This window comes from Nematolebias whitei, chromosome 17 (genome assembly GCF_014905685.2).
Source record: "Nematolebias whitei isolate Nwh7 chromosome 17, NemWhi1, whole genome shotgun sequence".
NCBI lineage: Eukaryota > Metazoa > Chordata > Actinopteri > Cyprinodontiformes > Rivulidae > Nematolebias > Nematolebias whitei.
The window spans coordinates 19,288,688-19,308,915 of NC_056514.1; positions in this window are offsets into that span (position 1 = coordinate 19,288,688).

Below are 20,228 nucleotides of genomic sequence, written 5' to 3' on the forward strand. Positions count from 1 at the left end.
GGCAGAGAAGAGAACCCAGATCATACATAGTACCTTTGTGGTGGGGGCGTGGAGGGAACGTGCAGCAAACATGATTCACTTTAATCTTTGTGGCCTACTCGTGTTTGTTTCTTCAGAGATAAATAGAGACATTTCTGGAGGTTTCTAGAGACATAACTTGTTTTTTAAGGGATCTAGGCATAGGAAAGCAGACAGCACTGTGAGAGTCATGTTCTTTGATTTCTCCAGTGCATTTAACATAATCCAGCCTGATTTGCTTTGTCGAAAACTCCAGAAGACTCAGGTGGAGGCCTCAACAATCACCTGGATCAAAGACTACCTGACAAACAGACCACAGTTTGTGAGACTGAAGGGTTGTGTGTCTAACCAGGTGGTCGGTAGCTCAGGAGCACCACAGGGGACTGTACTCTCTCCATTCCTTTTCACTCTGTACACCTCAGATTTCCAGTACTAAACAGACTCCTGTCATCTGCAGAAATATACAGATGACTCTGCAGTGGTCGGGTGTATCAGAGATGGACAAGAAGCTGAGTACAGGGAACTGGTGGACTGCTTTGTGGCATGGTGTGGAAACAATCATCTCATCTTGAATTTGAACAAAATAAAGACAATTCTAAAAAAAAAGTTAAATCTGGTCCTTGTCGAGGAAAATCAACACAACAACTCAGACTTTTCAGCCTATTCACCTGTTCCTCTCGTTGGTTCGGAGATACATGGAGAAAAGACACGATAATCAGAGTCAGAGTCAGAGTTTCTTTATTGTCATTTGCACCTCATGTGGTACATGTGGTGGAGCGAAATTATGTACACGGGGTCCCAGTTACATCCAACAATAAAATGTATAAGAAAAACAGTAATAACATCTAAGATATGAACTAAGAAAAACATAAACTAAATATACACTAAGCACTCATAACATAAAACATTGAACATCAGCACAAACATGAACATGAGTCTGTGAGCAGATGTGCACGCATGAACACATCAACATTGAAACAGATCAGCAGCAACATGATATGGTTTTTCACAGTGATTATTCTAGTTAGAGATTCATGAGTCTAACAGCCTCAGGGTAGAAGCTGTTCCTCAGTCTAGTGGTTCTACACTTAATGCTCCTTAACCTCCTTCCTGAGGGGAGTGGGGCAAAAAGTGTGTGTGCTGGGTGGGTGGGGTCCTTCATGATGCAGGTGGCCCTCTTCCTAATAATACATACATAATACATACATACATAATCAATCAACCTTTATTTAATCAGTTAGAGAGATTCAAGTTAAAAAGTATTATCAACATTTATTAACTCTTTCAGCTGAAAGGAGACGCTCTTACCCCAAACCAACAAAGATACAGCAAAAACTCAAGACACGTTTGACCGGAGCTTTAGTTCCTTCTGTATTTAAACACAAAAGCTCCACCCAGAGACGTGTCACACATTCTTACAGTTCTTTGTCTAAATAGTTCAAACTGATGTCTTCATTTCCTGGAAGTCCTTTTATGGAGTTGTTTTATTATTTTCTTCTGCTGTTCCAGTTTACTGGTGATCTTGTCATCAGGTGGGACACACACCAGCAGCTCCCTGTTAGTTCATGTCCCGTACACAAAAAACTCAAATACATTCTCTGACTTAGTTCAATCTGTACTTGTTGATACCAAAAGGCAAGCAGATCCAAAAGCCAAGCAGATACAGATAAAGGACAAGATACAGTTGTGATACATCGAGAATACAGCACAGCAGATGAGAGCATCTTTACATTTTTCCCCTTTTGGTCTCTGAAAGAGACCATTACTCCTAACTATCCATCCCTGAATAGGTGTACCTCTGCATGTCCTGGAAACCCCCCTGAGGTAGTTGTTCATTTTAAGGAGGAAAGCAGGACATCACCTCATGCCTCTGTGAAGGTGGTCATTTCTGACCCAGAGTCCACCTGTATATGAAAATAAACTTTCCCTCATCTTTCTTGGTAAACACACAATGCAGCATTTTAGCAAAACAGGCAACTTTAAAGCTGGCAGGAACAGTCAGCCTCTTCCAGTAGTGGTGCGATGGCCACTAAAGATAGTTCCATGTCTCGTCCCTGGCTGTACATTTGGTAAGCAGGAGGGCGCTCACTGCCACCTTTCTCGATTGTAGAGGTGATGAATCTGACTGCCACTGAACAACAGCAGGGCACACAGCAACAGCCACAGACCACCATGATCCCTAAAAATGTAGCCACAGACACTAACAGAGAGATTACTAATGTTTTCCATTTACCAAGCATGTTTGAAAACCATTCTTCTAAGGGGTTCTCACTACCTGAGTGTTCGTGCATGGTCTCACTCTATTCTCAGTCCCTCCAGTGCTCTGGTCACCAATCCGTCTGGGGCAGTGTTGTTAGGGATGAAAGTACAACATTTTTCTCCAATCATAGCACAGGCTCCCCCCTTTTCAGCTAATATCATGTCCAGTGCCATGCAGTTTTGTATGGCCATCAGAGAGGTAGGTCCTAATTGCTCAGCCAGACCCTCTACAGCATCTCTAGTTAAGTTTGCCAATCAGTTGCCCGCTTTGGAGGGAGACACAGGATAGTCCGTCCCGTAGTTTATGTGCGTACGTGGCTGAGTAGTCTGGGGTCCAAAATGGGCCAGTATAGGCAATCACTGAGCTCCAGGCCGGGCACCAGGCCTCCAGCACATGCAATTTATCCATACATCTTTTTTGGTTAAATGTCGTCACACACAAATAAAGATCATACCCTCTCCAGCTGGCCTGGTGTTCTCCACACGCTGTGACACTGCACAGGTCGAACTGGAAGATAGTTGCCTTGCCCAAGGTGTAATTCAGCTCGATGCCCCCATAGTTGGATATGCAAAAATCTGCACATACTACTGGAAGAAGTAAGATCAGGACCAGAACACTGCAGGGATTCCCCTGTTTTTATCAACTTGAGTGCAGAGATTTCTGTTTTCCATCTGGGCTGCCAGTTTGAACTGTACCTGTTGGTCTTGAAAAGTTATTTAAATAAATTTATGTTAATATAAAATGGTCACTTACCAATTATATGCCTGATGTGATGATTTTTTCCTCCGCCTTTGCTTTTATAAGTCGGTGTACATTTCTTGTCATTAAGTGACCTTGCACTAGATGGCTGCTAAAGTTATCAGTTTTCAATCTTATACATCTGTAAAGTAACCCATATTAGTTATACATTAACAAACATGCACTATCATTCATACAGCAGACACTCACTCACACTCCAACATCATTCATGCAGCAAATATACATGGCATTTATTCAATTCAGTTTATTTATATAGTGCCAAATAATAACAAAGTTATCTCAGGGCACTTTACAGAAACATTCACATACATAAAAGGCAATTAGTAAAGTTCTCTATCTAAGGAGGCCAGCAGACAAGTTGAATCTAATAATGTTATATTTCCCTATACCTTCCTAACTAAGGTTCTTGTTTGTCCGTCAACTTATTAAAACACATTTCCATCACTGTAGGGCTGCAACTAACGATTATTTCAATAATCGATTCATCGGCCGATTATTTTTTCGATTAATCGATGAATCGGCAAAAAATTAAAAATAAATTTAATTTCCACCCCTTTATTCCAAAATTGAACATTTGACTGACATAGTAATTCGCACAAAAAACAGGTTGCTATTTGACTATTCTGTTAGTAAAATACTGAATAATAAAAAATAAAATTTAGTCAAATAGCTTAAAAAAATAAATGTACACAAAAATATATACAAATGTGTCTTTATACTTGCACAATATGTAGCTACTTTGTAAAATGTGTCATTGAGGGAAGAGTGCAACCTGGATTATAAGTGTGGATTATTGTAACCTGGATTAAAAGTGTGGATTATTGTAACCTGGATTAAAAGTGTGGATCATTGTAGTGAAGCCTTCGTCTTCAACCATCGACAGAGGCCTCATGTCAGTGATGATAATTTAAGGATGATTTCAGTGAAGACAGCTTCTGCTGTGGTGTCCATGATGTCTGTCCATCATGAAGGCTGTCATTGTTTGTTGTTGTTGTTTTCTGGAATGAGAGAGTAAATATGTATTATAGCATAATTTACAGCAACTCAAGAAATGCCTTGTTTCACTTACAGTGTTAGGTTCAGGCAAAAGTAGCTAAAAGAGCAATTAAACACACACACACACACACACATAAAATACTTAATTACACACATTTGAGTAGATGTAATAAATTACTTTAATTCCTGTTTAAATGCAATTCATCCTGCCATACCTGCAGTGTCTTCAGACTTTGCCAGCAAATTAAAAGTTGAAGCTTAATCATTAAATTATTATCTTTGTGTTAGATTTATTTATATGTCACATTTAAACACTGCTTGTACCAATTAAATTAAATAAAAAGTAACACACACGTTCTCTATCACCGTCATTAATCAGCAAACAAACAAACAAACAAACAGCTTCATCTACCAGAGAGACTGACGTTACGTTTTCTCTCTTGGAAACAGAATAATGTGTTAAATTGTAGAGACTCACCTGCAACACGAGTTGGGAGTGAGACATGTTGTATCAGCTGCAGCTCCTTCCTCCTCCTCGTGACTCCGACACGTTTACGTTTATCAGTGTGGTTCTCCCGTGTCGTGTCGGCAATTTTCAAAGCGGCATGTTTCTCATTTTTTATCTTTGTGAAGAGCTCCCACACTTTGGAGGACTTGGGTCGAACAGTTTTCGCTGCGTTGGTCATTTGTAAAATTTACTTACTTTTCTTTGAAAACAGCCTCTTCCTCCTCACTCTGTTCAACTTGCGCTGCAGAGTTTTTTTTTTCAAACTTTATTTAGTCAGTCAGCATTGACAATGAACTGCCCGTGAACAAAACGAAACAGCTCCGCAGTGCCGTGAAAGACGCATAATTGCGCGACACAACAAATCGATAATGAAATTCGTTGCCAACGCTTTTAATCATCGATTTTTATCGATTTTTGTCGATTTTGTCGATTAGTTGTTGCAGCCCTACATCACTGCCTATTCTAAAAAGCTATCAATCCCTGTCTTTAACCATAACAGCTCCATATGGTCACCTGCAGGTATTTTTCTTCTAGATTCTTTCTAGGAATCATACAAATATAGGTGTTTATTTTAAGGATTCTGCCGTATCAGAAGCACAGCCTCGAGCACAAGAGAAAAAATAAAAATGTTGCTTTTCAACTACAGACCTAAGGAGGCTATAATAAACAGAAACCCGAGGTCATCAACTTCTTTCGAGGAAGTTAGCAAAAAACTCCCCACAGGCACCCAAAAACCTAGTAGAGTTTTCTTCGAACTATCACATGACCGCACCTTTTGACGCTTTCCAGACGTCCATGTTTTAACGTGTTTCTAGTAAACAGCGATGGACAATTACACCCAGAACATCTTTCGGACTGAGCACGCTTCTTGTAAAGATTTTAATGTCAGCAAAAATGACATCACAATTTTTACATGGGGCTTTAAACCTTCAACCATGTCAGATCCTTCACATGTCATCGACAAACAAACAACATTTTATATACAGGCATTTAAATCAACTGGACAAAGCTTAAATTTTAGAGAAAAATTAGTTAGTCAGCTTTTAGGTCCTGTCTTACTTTTTCCAGTGTGGTCACAAGCTTTTCACACTGGTGCGGTTCTCTTTCGGAGATGCAGTCCGCCATGTTTATTCCTTCATGTGTGAAGGTGATGTTGGGGCTTCTAGTACTTTAGATAACCTGTGTTGTCTTAAAGCGGTCATAGTAAAGCATTGAGAATTTACATATGCCACTACACTGTGTCTGGTTAATACCACTAGGGCGTGTCCCATAACAATGTGTGCTGTTTTTTAAATTAATTTTGCAATCCCTGCTGTGTGTTGTGTGCATGGGGGGGGGTGCCGTTTTTCCATATTATCCATCATTGTCGATAAGTACTGTAGTACCTTTCTCTCACCCCCTTTTTTCTGGAACAAAACGCCATTTATGGCTAGTTTTGTTACAGAAACATCTAAAAAGAAGTGTAGGTTGTAATCGGGTAATGTCAGTTCTGCTGCAGATGACATGTGCTGTTTGAGTTTTATGAAGGCTTCTTCAGCTTCTTGTATCCATATTAGAATGTTGTTCAAGTTTCTCATGCCTTGCTCTTTGACCAAATCCCTCGGGGATTGTGTCAAATCTGTATGTTCAGGAATATACCCTCTGCTATACCCTCTTAGGCCTAAAAAGGAAAGCATGTATTTTGCACATGTCTATTTGGGGTGTGTCAAGATACTCTGTTTATGAGTTTGGACATGCTAGTGGTTCCTACAGAGATCATTTGTCCCAGGAAGGAGACCTGTTTTCTGCCAATCTGTAATTTATTTTTACTAAGCGTAAAGCCATTTTTGTGTAGATGTTCCAACACCAACCTAGTTGCTTCTATGCAGGTGTCAGGCGTGGGTGCTGCCAACAGCAGGTCATCCACATATTGGGGAGAGGGCAAGACTGCAGTACATCTTTTAACACCTGATTAAAGATACCTGGAGACAGATCAAATCCTTGTGGGAGTCGAGTGTAGTGCCACTGCTGTCCTTTATATGTAAATGAGAATAAATCTTTGCAGTTTTATACCAGTGGTGTGTATGGTCCAGAGATGAGATAGAGACTTAAGGATTTGGAACAGGTACTGTGGGTGTTTTTAATATTGCATTAATGGCTCATAGATCGTGTGCCATTCAATATTTACCAGTTTATTTTTTCTCTATAGGTAAGATAGGTGTGTTCCACTCAGACTGTGAGGATTCTAAAACTCCTGCAGTCTGCCATTCCTTCTTCTGTTTGTTATTTATGTGGGTATTCTGGGGCCCAAATGGGTGTATCTGGGTTTACCTGAAAGGTGATTGGGCTGCACTGTCTTCCCCACGTCCGTGGGGGAGATGGCCCATAATCCTTCAGGTATGGAGGCCAACATTGCTGCGGCAGAATGATGATCAGTCTTATCCTGATGCACGCTCAATAATCCAGGTAGAAAAATCTAAAAAAGTTAAATCTGGTCCTCTGAACATTCAAAAAACAAAACAAAGCAAAACAAAAAAAATGTAGAAATGTTTCGTCTTCCATCCGAAAGACTTCCTCAGTCTGAGGTGCTGTATTCAGCTCAGTCTTATAAATAGCACCTTCTCAGAGTGGATCATCCAGTTTTGCTGCTGACAGCCAAAACCATCTGCTCACATGCTCAAGAAGAACCTGCCAGTCTTCACGGACGCATCGCTGTCAGGCTGGGGGGGGCATGCCTATCTCAAGCAGTAGGGGCGCTGTGGCCCCATCACACATCAGCCCACATAAATGTTGTGGAGTGTCGCACGGTGCTGAACGTGATTCAACACTTTGCTCCCGTGCTACAGAATCAACATGTTTTGATTCACACGGACAACAAGGTTACTGTTGCGTACATAAACCGGCAGGGGGATGTGCGTTCAGCCCAGATGTTACACATTGCGCGAAAGCTACTGTGTTGGGCTCACCAAAATCTGCTCTCCATCAGAGCAGTTTACATACCCAGTGTTCTGAACAGAGGGGCAGATGTGATGTCCAGGGGCGGTCCACGTCACGGGGACTAGACTCTCCACCCGGACCTGATGACTCAGACGTGGCAGAAATTTGGCAAAGCAGCTGTGGACCTGTTTGCGACACGAGAGAACGCTCAGTGTCAACTATGGTTTTCTCTGAGCCCGCGAGACAAACCACCGCTGGGGGTAGATCCGTTTGCTCACAGCCCATGGCCCAAAACGCTTCTGTACGCGTTTTCTCCACCTCCTCTGATTTTACGGTTCCTGAACAGAGTTCAGGAGGAGGGATTGACAGCTCTCCTGGTGGCCCCTGAGCGCGTGAACGCACCATGGTTCCCAGTCCTGCAACGCCTACTGTCGGGGCGCCCGTGGAAACTGCCGTGGAGGGAGGATGCTCTCCTCCAGGCAGGAGGAGCGATCAGGAGTTACCCAGAAATAGGCCAGCACCTGTGGATCTGGCCACTGAGCGGTTCCGCTTAGAGAGGATGGGTCTCCCACAGGAGGAAGTGCGCACAATCCAGGATTCACGTGCTGCATCTACCACAGCGCTGTACATATCAAAGTGGACAGTTTTTCAGCGCTGGTGTACAGAGAAAGGTGTAGAGGCCACCTCATGTCCATTAGGCGGCATGCTGTCTTTTCTACAACAGCTGATGGACAGGAAGTTGGCATTCAGCACGATTAAAACGTATGCTACAGCCATCTCTTCCTGCCACGAAGGGTTTGGAGACAGAACAGCTTTTTTATTGATTTATTGATTTATTATTTTTTATTGAGCATGCATCAGGATAAACAGCTTTTAATCATCTGCTGATGAAGCGTTTGCTAAAAGGTGTACAGAGACGCATGCCTGTTTCACGCCCACTTGCTCCACAGTGGGATTTAACGCTGGTCCTGCGAGCCCTGATCAAAGCTCCATTTGAGCCTCTGGATCAGGTTCCACTTAAATTCTTGTCTCTTAAAACGGCCCTGCTGCTGGCTTTAACATCCGCTAAGAGGGTGAGTGATTTATCTGCCCTCTCTGTCGCTCTGTCATGTCTCAGAATTCAGGCTGACGGTAGCTCAGCTGATTTAAGACCAAACCCAGCTTTTATGCCTAAAAACATCACGAGCTCCTTTAAATCAAGAACGATATCATTGGAGGGATTTTTCCCTTCCCCCCACAGATCCGAAGAAGAAGCATCTTTCCATCTTCTCTGTCCGGTGCGGGCGTTGACGTGTTACATAGCGCGCACAGCTATAATGCGCCAAACTCAACATTTGTTTGTGCATTATAGAGATGCATCTGCAGGTCGCCCGTTATCCACCCAGCATTTGTCACACTGGCTATGTGAGGCCATTTCTGAAGCCTACAGAGCATCAGATTTAGAGCCTCCTGTCAACCTCAGAGCACACTCGACCAGGGGTATCGCATCTTCGACTGCCTTGCATAATGGTATGTCAATGCAGGATATTTGCACTGCAGCCACGTGGTCAACACCCTGCTCATTTAATCGCTTTTATCTGCGTGATGTGACAGTTCGTTCCATGACATATTCTGTCCTTAGTGCTCTAACAGAATGAATATTATTGTTTTCATGGAACTCTGTTTAAGCTCACATCTGTCTGCATGCTTCACAGTATGAGATGTTGTTATCAGTCACAAGTTGTGTCTGTTATTTTGGTTCTATTGTCACTAATCAGTTCATGACTATTGTTACCAATCAGTTCATTTGATTAATATTCAGTTCACTTGTTATTATTAATCTGTTTATACTGTTCAGCCATGAATCAGTTGGTTCATGCCCCCCCCCCCCCTTTTTCAACATCTTCCCTCCCCGTTGAAATTTGCTGGGGCGTTCATGTTTTTCAGAACGCATAGTTACAAAACATGCGTCTGTGCATGGCACACATAACTACGCAATGCGTAATTATGCACATGGGGAGCTGAGTGACAAGACGTTTTTGTGCGCAAGCTTCTGTCTCATACCGTGTTCGAATGGACCCAGTGAGGCGAGGACCACATCCGCTTCACCCTTAACCCATCAGCGACAGCCTTAAAGGGCGAAGCCTATACGAAATAGAACGTTGGTTACGTACTGTAACCCCAGATTCTATGAGTATAGGCGTCGGGCCTCACTGGCTCCTGAATGGCTGAAGAAAAAATAAAGCTATTTGGGAGCCGATTACCCGCTCTTAACGTAACTTATACAGATTAGGCCAACACAGCAGGTGGGCGTGGACAAAATTTTTTCAGTGTGATGCTTCGCATAACAGGATAAACCCATCAGCGACAGCCTTAAAGGGCTACGCCTATACTCATAGAATCTGGAGTTACAATACGTAACCAACGTTTTTCTTAGTTCATATCTTAGATCTTATTACTGTTTTTCTTTTACATTTTATTGTTGGATGTAACTGGGACCCTGTGTACATAATTTTGCTCCACCTCATTTACCACATGTGGTGCGAATGACAAATAAAGAATATCTAAATCTGAGTGTGGGCAGCACGGTGGCGCAACTGGTAGAGCTGCTGCCTCTCAGCGGGCAGGTCCTTGGTTCAAACCCTGGTCCAGGGGCCTTTCTGGGTGGAGTTTGCATGTTCTCTCCGTGCATGCGTGGGTTTTCTCCGGGTGCTCCGGTTTCCTCCCACAGACCAAAAACATGCATGTTAGGCTGATTGGTAACTCTGAATTGTCCCTAGGTGTGAGTGAGAGAGTGAATGGTTGTTTGTCTCGTGTGTCTCTATGTGTCCCTGTGATGGACTTGCGACCTGTCCAGGGTGTACCCCGCCCCTCGCACAGTGATTGCTGGACATGGGCACCAGCGACCCTCGTGTCCCAAAATGGAATAAGCGGGTAAAGATAATGGATGGATGGAAATCTGAGTGTTTACTTGGTGCTCTCTAGAAACCAAAACCACAAATAAGCCTTTTTTTTAAACCATTTCTTTTGCATTTGTTTTGTTTGATCCTAAGTTTATTATTGGTTGAATGATCAGCACAAAACCCACTCCCCAGCTCTGAATCGTTGATTGTTTTCTACCTTAGAATGTGCACATTTATGGAGTCATATAATTGACCAAAACTCTCATTGATATGAGGGTAAACGTTGAACCCACATGCAGGCAGACAATGAGAGACTCCAAGGTAAAAGTAAATAGTAGTCCCTCGATTATTACGGGGGTTACGTTCCACACACCACTGCAATAGGTAAAAAAAACGCAAAGTAAGAACACAATATTTATTTTAGTATTTATACTGTATACTTTAAGGCTTTATATTCACTTCCTACACTCTTGCAATGTTATAAACTCTTAAACCTACATAATTTTAACAACATATGTATATGTATTGTACAATACTGCAAAGTTTTACTCATAAGCTCTGTAGAACAGCAGCTCAGTTACGGTCGGGCTCAGTTACGGTCCGGCAGACCTACCCTGCAGCGACGAAGCCCACTGCCCTGTCCAGGTTGATGTGTGCTTGGATAATTGAGCTTCAGGATTATTTATGACGTTCTTGCCAATTCTGTGAGCTTAATAGATCGATTGTCACTTCTGACTTTGCGTAGCAAAACTTTTCCTTCCTTTCAGCAGAAAGCAGCAGCTGGAAGCACTGTTGGCTTCTGGGTAGTGTAGTTCTTTCCACTGGCATTACAGTATAGGGCATATTGAAAGAAAACTACAAAAATGGCGGCGCCTGTCCAAAGATTTTTTTGTTAAATTTTTAATCCTGTGCCATTCCAATCACGTGAGTAATATTAAAGTTGAAAATTGTTGAAAAAACGCAATAGAGCAAGTCTGTGAAAGTCAAACGGAAAAGGCTACTTCACAGTTTGTTTATCGCGGACTCGCTCTATTGCGGTTTTTCAAAATAAGATGGATGAGCCGCACGCTCGGTGTGGAATTTTTATTTAAAATAAATTAATTTAAATTATTTAGCACCTGCTGCACATTTGTGCAGCCCATACTGCAGGATAAATTTCCTGCTGCAGCTGATCAGTTGTTCACCGTGTAGAGTGGAGAAGTGGGCGTGGCCAAGAGTGCTTGCAAGTGGCTGAGAGCAGAGGAGGCAGTTAGCTGAAATCATGACATTCTGTGCTCTTTTAGAGCTTTTAGAGTTTAGAAACATTGTTTAGAACCTTGCAAGAGTGTGGGAAGGATTTAAAACACATTAATATATTTATATATAAATAATAAAATAAACTACTACTTACTACTTGTACTACTATTCTTACTTCACATTTTTTCACTTATCGTGGGTTTTCAGGGTACGGATCCCCTGCGATAAACGAGGTACTACTGTATTTCTATTTATTAATACAAAACAAAAGGTGACGGGGCAGCAAAACTTACTTGGAGCAAATTCAAAAAAAAAAAAAAATGACAGGAGAAACAAAACATGACAGGCTTGGGAGCACAATCCACGGACAAAGGGAAAACACAGACGCTGTGTGTGTATATATATATATATATATATATATATATATATATATATATATATATATATATATATATACATATATATATACATATATATACATATATATATATACATATATATATACATATATATATATATATATATATATACATATACATGTGTATGTGTATGTGTATGTATGTATGTATGTATGTATGTAAGGAGGTTGACAAGACAAAATGACAAACACCTGCGGTGATTAGGACTGAGGACAGGTGAGACAGGAGCTGACAACAAGGAAGAGAAAAACACTGGGGAATGCAGGAAACGCAAGGAAAAGAGAACAAAATACAGATTCCCACACTCATTTCAGCTCATTTTATAACTTGAAACAGTTACTTTGCCTTTGTGGCTGACAAAAAGCTCAACCCTTAAAATCTAGTGATCCTGCAAGTAAAGAAGTGGGTTAATTTATTTACACCTAATAGTCATACTTTTCCTGAGTTTTGTGGAGTAATGTAATCTCATGCGGCTTCCCAATAAAAAATATTTAGGACCTTGTATTTTCTCTGCTTTGGGGTTGAATACTTTAATAGTGTTGTCCTTTCTTGCTCATGGCACAGTTGCAGCTATGCTTCCATCCAATCAGGACTCAATATGAGCCTCTCAGGCCTAACAGCAGCACAATGCCATGTGACAGACAGAGCACGGATTACAGCTTCTAATCTGCCTGTCATGAAAACCCAACTAAGAGAGAAAATGAAAAGAGATCATCATGGTGGAGTAACAAATGGGGCTGTCAACAACAAAATGAAAAATGACTAAGGATTTTGGAACACATGCAATGTTCAGTCTCACGGAGAAGCTCAAAAACATGACACAGAGATTGGAAGCAACTGTTGCCAGGTGAGTTTGTTTCTATACTGTATGTCTTTGTGTGTGAGTGTAGGTTTGCTGTTTATAGTCATGATTTATTTGTTAAAGTTCATGATAATGTGGACACTGCAGAGCAGACATCACTACATGGGAAAAGACAAGTGGTCTTCTTGATGTAAACCACACGTAGTTTTAAATTTTACTTTGCTATCATTGTGCTGTTGTGTGTTCTTTATGCACAGTCTTCTCAGCATGAAAAGGTCTAAATTCTCCCTGCAAGATAAATAAAGCAAAAAGTGGCTATGTCAAAATACAGATGTTTGTATTACAGTTTAGCATTTTTTGTAATAACACATTTTGTGTAAATTGCATGTAAATCTCATTTCATTTTAAACTTTGACAAAGTTTCCGTGATATGGTTATGTTTTTGTAGCTTTTAAATACCAAAAGTACCACTATCGGTATCAAGTCCAGTACTGTCAGGATCAGGTGGACAGGAACGAACCCAGTTGTGCAGACAGGACTCAACTCGGCAGATTAAAAAACTAAATACTTTAATGGCGAAATAAAACGGTAACAAAACAATAAGCTGACGTGGCAGCAAAACTTACATGAACCAGAAGACTCAAGGAGAAACTCACAAGGACTCAGGAAGCTCAGGGAAAACTCAGGAGACGCAGGAAACATGAAGAACCAACGAATACGACCCGACAAAGGAACAACACAGAACAGGAGGCTTATATACAAGGACAAGACAAGACGTGATTACAACAGGTGTGACGAGACAAAGGTGGCAACAATTAAACTGACGAGGAAACACTAGGGAAACACAGACACAAACAGAAACAGCAAATGGTACCATCCTTACAAGTACCAGCCTAAAGTACTCATATTTGTACTCATAAAAACACCCCAATACTTTGGAGCGATACCATTTTTGTGATGTAATTTCTTCTCCCACTTTGCAAGTAACGGAGGACAAGAGATGCTTTAAGACAGACTGTTGTATTCTTGAAATGTGTTTCTAAAGTCAATGTGTTAAGTTTAAGTACTAACTCATTAACTACTCAGGACTCAGTATCAGTAAGCACCCAAACTGAAGTATTTGTACTATGTTTCAAAAGAATAAAACTAGTATTGGAACACCCCTACTTTTAAAGCATCACTTCCCTTCATGTGCAAGAATCAACTGATCTTTCCCTCCTAACACGCCAAACAAATCGGTTACTTCCTTGATGACTTCTTCATGAGCCATTCCTTGTAGCTGGATTCTTTTCTCCATGGCAGCATCTGCTCTTTAGACTGCAGCAAGTGTAGAGCGTTTTAAGTTCATATATAAAGCAACAACTATGATATGTTAACGTCACATCTCACTTGTGTCATGACAAATGCACATATGTATTCTTTTGATCTTGTGCATTTCCGCCCATCTTCTTTCCCATGTTGGGTTGTACATAGTAGTCATTGGGGAAGAGAGGGAGTCACGTAGAAACAAATGAGATGTACAACCATTCACACTGTGCAACAACTGTTAACAGTTAACCTAACATGCATGTTTTTGGTCTATGGGAGGAAATCTGAGTAACCAAAAAAAAAAAACATTCATGCATGAGGAGAGCATGTAAACTCATACACAAATGCTGCAACCACGTTTGGAATCTGAAACCATCTTACTGTGTCAAATTTGGTTGAACCCATGTGCAGACAGGACTCTGAGAACTAAGGATTAAAGTAAAGGTTATTTATTAGAATAAACAAATAGTATGACGTGGCAGCAACAACTTGCGTGATCACGTGAGAGACACGGAGGGATGTAGAAACAGGACGCCATACAGGACAATGCCCAGACACTGAGGAGCACAGAACACATAGTGTATATACAGATGCTAATGAACAGACAATGACGAACACCTGGGGAAGGACAACAGGTGATGGAGGCAGGAGCTGATTACAAGAGGGAGAAACACTGAGGAGAGCAGGACAGAAGACAAAAGAATTACACAAACACACAGATCCTCATACTCTGAGGCAACATCTTCAACTACAGTACTACACTGCTGGGCCACCCTGTCTTATAACTACACCAAAGATATTCAAAAGATGAGCCCATAATGGCAGAAATTTTGTAAACTATATGAGCTAAATCTGCCAATGAAATAACAAATCAATAGCTAATCACCACTGCAACCGTTCATAAAAATGGAAAGACCTTCAGAGATTTACAGGAAGCCAAAATCCATGAAGAAGTTAGTAGACAGTCTGTACAGTGAAAAGTCTGACAGCAGACCACACGGTAGACGTAACAAGCTGAAGCAGAGCTGTCCGGTTTTTTTTAGAACAAATGGCATCATGAAGATGACAGTCCCAAACTCTGTAGGAGCTTTAACATCACCCATGCTCTATCTGCACTGAAACCACCAGATTACACACCACTGAGATCAGCATGTCTGTTAAAATATAACAATAAAACCACTTTCAGGATTAAAATTAAGTCAAATTTAAGATTTTAAAAAGTCCTTAAATGCCATAGTAATACAACGTGGCACCATATTAATTATGCAGATTTAAAATTTCCAAACTACGGTCAGTTTTTTTGTTGTTATTGTTTGTTGGTTTTGTTTACCGAGCCAAAATTAGAAGCTCATGCTTAAACGATGACCTTGCAGTGCTAAAATATACAGTACCGCTGAGTAGTCGCACTTTTGTGTTCAAATACTTGTGTTTTACTTAGAGTCGCAAATTTACATTAAATCTATCAGGACTGTTGTACAACTCACTGGCAAATGTACAAAATCCCAACAACTATTTGATGAAGAGTTGACCAAAAAATGTTTAAAACCCTTACAATACAGTACAAAAGGACAACAAATCTATCTAAACATAAATGTTTTCTATAAACCTAAAACCTACATAAACTGGTCAACTCTTGGCGTTTGAAAGTAGGTTTCATTTTGTCTGTAGTGTCTCACAGCTGCTTGTGCTGATTGTATTGTTTAAGTTGTTGAGAGTTGGCCAGATTCAGAGCATTAACTCCAGCAGCGTGTGTAACGGAAGACGTTTTTTTGTGGCTAATAGATTCTTGGCAGGAGGAGAAGAGAGCCTGTAATTTCACTTCCAATCAGGAAGCCCTAAATGATTTGCAGCTGAGACACGCAGGAGTTCTTCTCTAGTAGGTGCTTATTCCTTCTCAGTAAATGCCCAAGTATGCAGAAGTTCAAACTATGACCACAAACCTACAGGAAAACACTGTAACTATGTGTATTTTTCCCACTACTGAAGCTCCAGTGGTGCAGTCAGTCAGCGTGTGTTGCATATAAAACAGTAATCTGCTAAGCAACGCTGCGGTTTGAACCTCACCTGGAGCAGAAACCTTTTGTTTAATAAAAGGAAACAAATAAAGCTTAGACTATATCTCTATAGAATACCTGGTCTTTTTTATATTGATCTTCTCTTCATTTGTTTTATCTTTGTTATTATTCTAAAAGTTGCAGGTATTATTGACCTTTGCAGGTATGTCTCAGTAAGCTAGAATAAAACTGGAAAGATAATTTATTTCAGTAATTTAATTCAAGAAGTGAAATTCATACATTATACAGATTTAATAGAGTGACATATTTCAAGTATTTATATAAATTTTGATAATTATGGTTTACTGCTAATGAAAATCCAAAAATCAGTTAATCTGAAAATTTAAATGTTACCTTAGACCAGATTGTGAAGGTGTGGACTGCATCTGGAGTCAGTGCTTCAAGAGCCAACATACTCAGATGCATCCAGGACCTGGTCTGCAATTGTCCCACTCCTTGTGTGTCAGACCACTGGACTGTTGCTCATCCATCCATCCATCCATTTTCTTCCGCTTATCTGGGGTCGGGTCTCGGGGGAAGCAGCCTAAGTAGGGAGGCCCAGACTTCCCTCTCCCCAGCCACTTGGTCCAGCTCATCCGGGGGAATCCCGAGGCATTCCCAGGCCAGCCGAGAAACATAGTCCCTCCAGCGTGTCCTGAGTTTTCCTCTGGGCCTTCTCCCAGTGGGACGTACCCAGAACACCTCACCAGGGAGGCGTCCAGGAGGCATCCTAAACAGATGCCCAAGCCACCTCAACTGGCTCCTCTCAATATGGAGAAGCAGCGGCTTTACTCTGAGTCCCACCCGGATGGTCGAGCTTCTCACCCTATCTCTAAGGGAGAGCCCAGACACCCTGCGGAGAAAATTCATTTCGGCCGCTTGTATCCGAGATCTCGTTCTTTCGGTCACAACCCAAAGCTCATGACCATAGATGAGGGTTGGAACGTAGATCAATCGGTAAATTGAGAGCTTTGCCTTTTGACTCAGCTGTAGAAGGATATGGGGTTGGATATGCTTTGTATATTGTAAATTATCAGTTATGAATTAAGCTCATAAGATATGCATTTATTATGCAAATAACCTCGTTTTGTATGGGCACCACATCTTTTCAGAGGAAAAATCAGTCTCTAACCCCCAAATTAAATGTAAACTGAAACGTGAATTCATTTCTCGTGTTTAAAAGGCATCAAATCAGTTAATACACACAGATATGCCAAAATGATCACAAATTTAGTTGATTTTATGTATTTTATTACAAAAATAATAATCTGTGATATATCTGATGAAGATTATGCATAAAATGAATACACACATGAATAACAAATAGCTTTGTATCAAAGGTCTACTTGATTATTCAAATCAGTGAAACTTTAAAAAGGCAGAATTTTTTTGGACTGTTCTGTTTGTGGAGTAGTTACAATTGTGTCTAAATGAACTGTAGTTTGTAAAGCAATATTATTGTGATGTATGATCACCAGAAAGTGCGTTGAAGGTCTCTGTCTCACCAGAATGAGATGGTCAGAATGGTCCACAACTGCTTAAAATGATACCAGCAAGGCCTGAGATGCTCCGGTGACTGAAAGGCTGACTTTTCCTCAAGTCACCTATCATCAATTGGATGGAAGAAGGTCCGGCCACTGGCTCTGAAGTCAGCTGGGATTTATCACTCTGCGGTGCAATGGCTCTGGTTCGGTCAGGTTCTCTCGTCCTGAGACGTTTGCAGAAAAGGCTGCTTCTTTTCTTCTCTTCCTTCCTAGGATATCTCACTAGGAGGATGCATCTTTTCTGAAGTTTGCTCGAAGTTCAGTGCTTGAAGAAGAAGTGATGAAGAAGAATGTGATGTAAAAGTAGTAGAATGGAAGTATAAGTGAAACTTAACAGTCTGTGTGTTACAGATTGACTTTGGTCCACCTCTCGGAAGAGGGGTGGTCCTAACTCTTTGTCATGTTTGATAAAATCTAATGTCCATTTTCTCTGTCTGCCTTTAAAAGGTCACTCTTCTTTAAAAAGAGAATAAAACATAAGCTAAGTGATTATCTTAAAGAGAGATTACTTAAACAGACATTTTCATAAACAAACATTTAGTACTGAAGCTTTTGAAATAACATGTAATGTTCATCAAAAGGTGTCGCTGTTCCTCTCCTGAAAAGAAAATGTCATTTTAAACAAAGGGTTCTTTAAAAATGTGTTATCTCCATGGTAACCCATCCTGGGAGTAATACTCCTTTTTTTTTTTTTATAAAAGTTCATCTCAGCAGATGTTTCACTTCGAGGTCAGTTGAACCAAACTCATTAAACGACCTGTCCGTTTCGTGGGAAATGAGTTCATATGAAAGTGAAGTTTTTTTAATTACACTTTCATTCGTGTCAACTAGAATAGTGCTGAGTTGAAAATTTATTTTTATAGCTTTATGTAATGTTCTGATTTCCCAAGACATAATTTGGGGGGATTTTCATTAGCTGTAAACCATTATTATCAAAATGAAAAGAAATAACTGTTTGAAATATGTCGTTCTGTGTAATAAATCTATATAATAGATGAGTTTTCTTATTTGAGTCAAATCAGTTACTGAAATAAGTTAACTTTTCAATGAAATTCTAAAATACTGAGACATCTCTGTATGTTGTCTGTATGTAGTTGCAGTGTGGGCGTTGTGTTATGAGTCAGTTGGTTTTATATTTTATGACTAAATATTCCAAATCTTCAGCTCTGTATACTGTTCATTAAATCATAAAATCATTAATCTTGCTGTTGTGGCACCAGTAAGCAGAAAAAATATTGGTTTTGCTACTCTCTCAAAATTTCCTGAATTTTTTTTTGGTTTTCTTCTTGGTTGAGGAACAAACAACAAGTTCCAGGGGCGCAATAGGTCAGCACACATTACTTATAAGACAGTATTCATCTTAGTGATGCTGGGGTTGTGAGTTCGAGCCTCACCTGGGGCATTTTTAAGTATTCAAGCTCAAAAATGTCCAGGTCCTCTGGATGGATTATTAAAATGCTTGACTTCTCATTCAATAGGTTTTATCAGTTCTAAATAGAGAAGAGACTGTGGAATAAACTGCATGTCTCTCACAACAAAAAGTTGTTAGACTCTTTGCCTGGCTCACAAAAGAAACATTTGGTCACATGAGTGAAAGTGTGAATTAGAGTTAAGTTTACTGGGTGTTAGGCTAGTTATCAGAAAGTTGGTTGAGCATTTTGAGCAGAAAATAAGTCAGATTTTTTAAATGTGTTTAAATGTTCTTGATTTTATATGTACAGCACTTTGTGGCAGCTGTTGTTGTTTTAAAGGGCTTTATAAATAAAGTATTATTATTATTATTATTAAATATATATTTGTTGAGATGGAAGGGAAGACAAGTTCCAGTAGTGCAAGTGGTCAGTGTGTGGTACTTATAAGGCAGAATTCAGATTAGTGAGGCCAAGATTGTGAGTTTGAGTTTACCTGGAGCAATTATGAGTCCAATAAAGATTCAAAAGACATGACACTTTGCTAAATTAGTGGTACAGTTAAGTGTTGGCACATTCAATGGTTTAATTTACTCAGCATAACAATGACACTTCTTTTTGTTCAGTTTTTATCAAAATCATTCTCTTAAATTTTCAATGTGCTTTGCTTTAAAAGTTGAGGTAGTAGGACAAAAATATGTCTGAAAGAGTCAATACATAGTTCCCCGACAGTGTCAATACAGCTTCACACTTTTTTGGTGCACACTATTTTTTGTGGCTTAATGTTTAGTGCTTGATTCAGAAGTGCCAAAGTTTGTTGAACCCAGAGACAAATGCAGTGCTTTTTGGCAAATATTTTCCACAGACAATGACTGTGTTGCATCCAATGACTTGACTTGTACCCGTAGGCTTTAGGCTCTTTGGCAGTATAAGCTCTTTTCTTGTTTATAAGTTTTTTCAAAATATCTGTGTAAGTCACTACAAGTAGTGATTTCTAGTGAATTATTTTTTTTTTATCTCAAGCTCATAAGATCAATTCTCGTTCATCAACAAATAATCAATAATAATTGTGCTGTTATTCATAATGTAGACAGTAGCCAAGAGACATACTGTATCA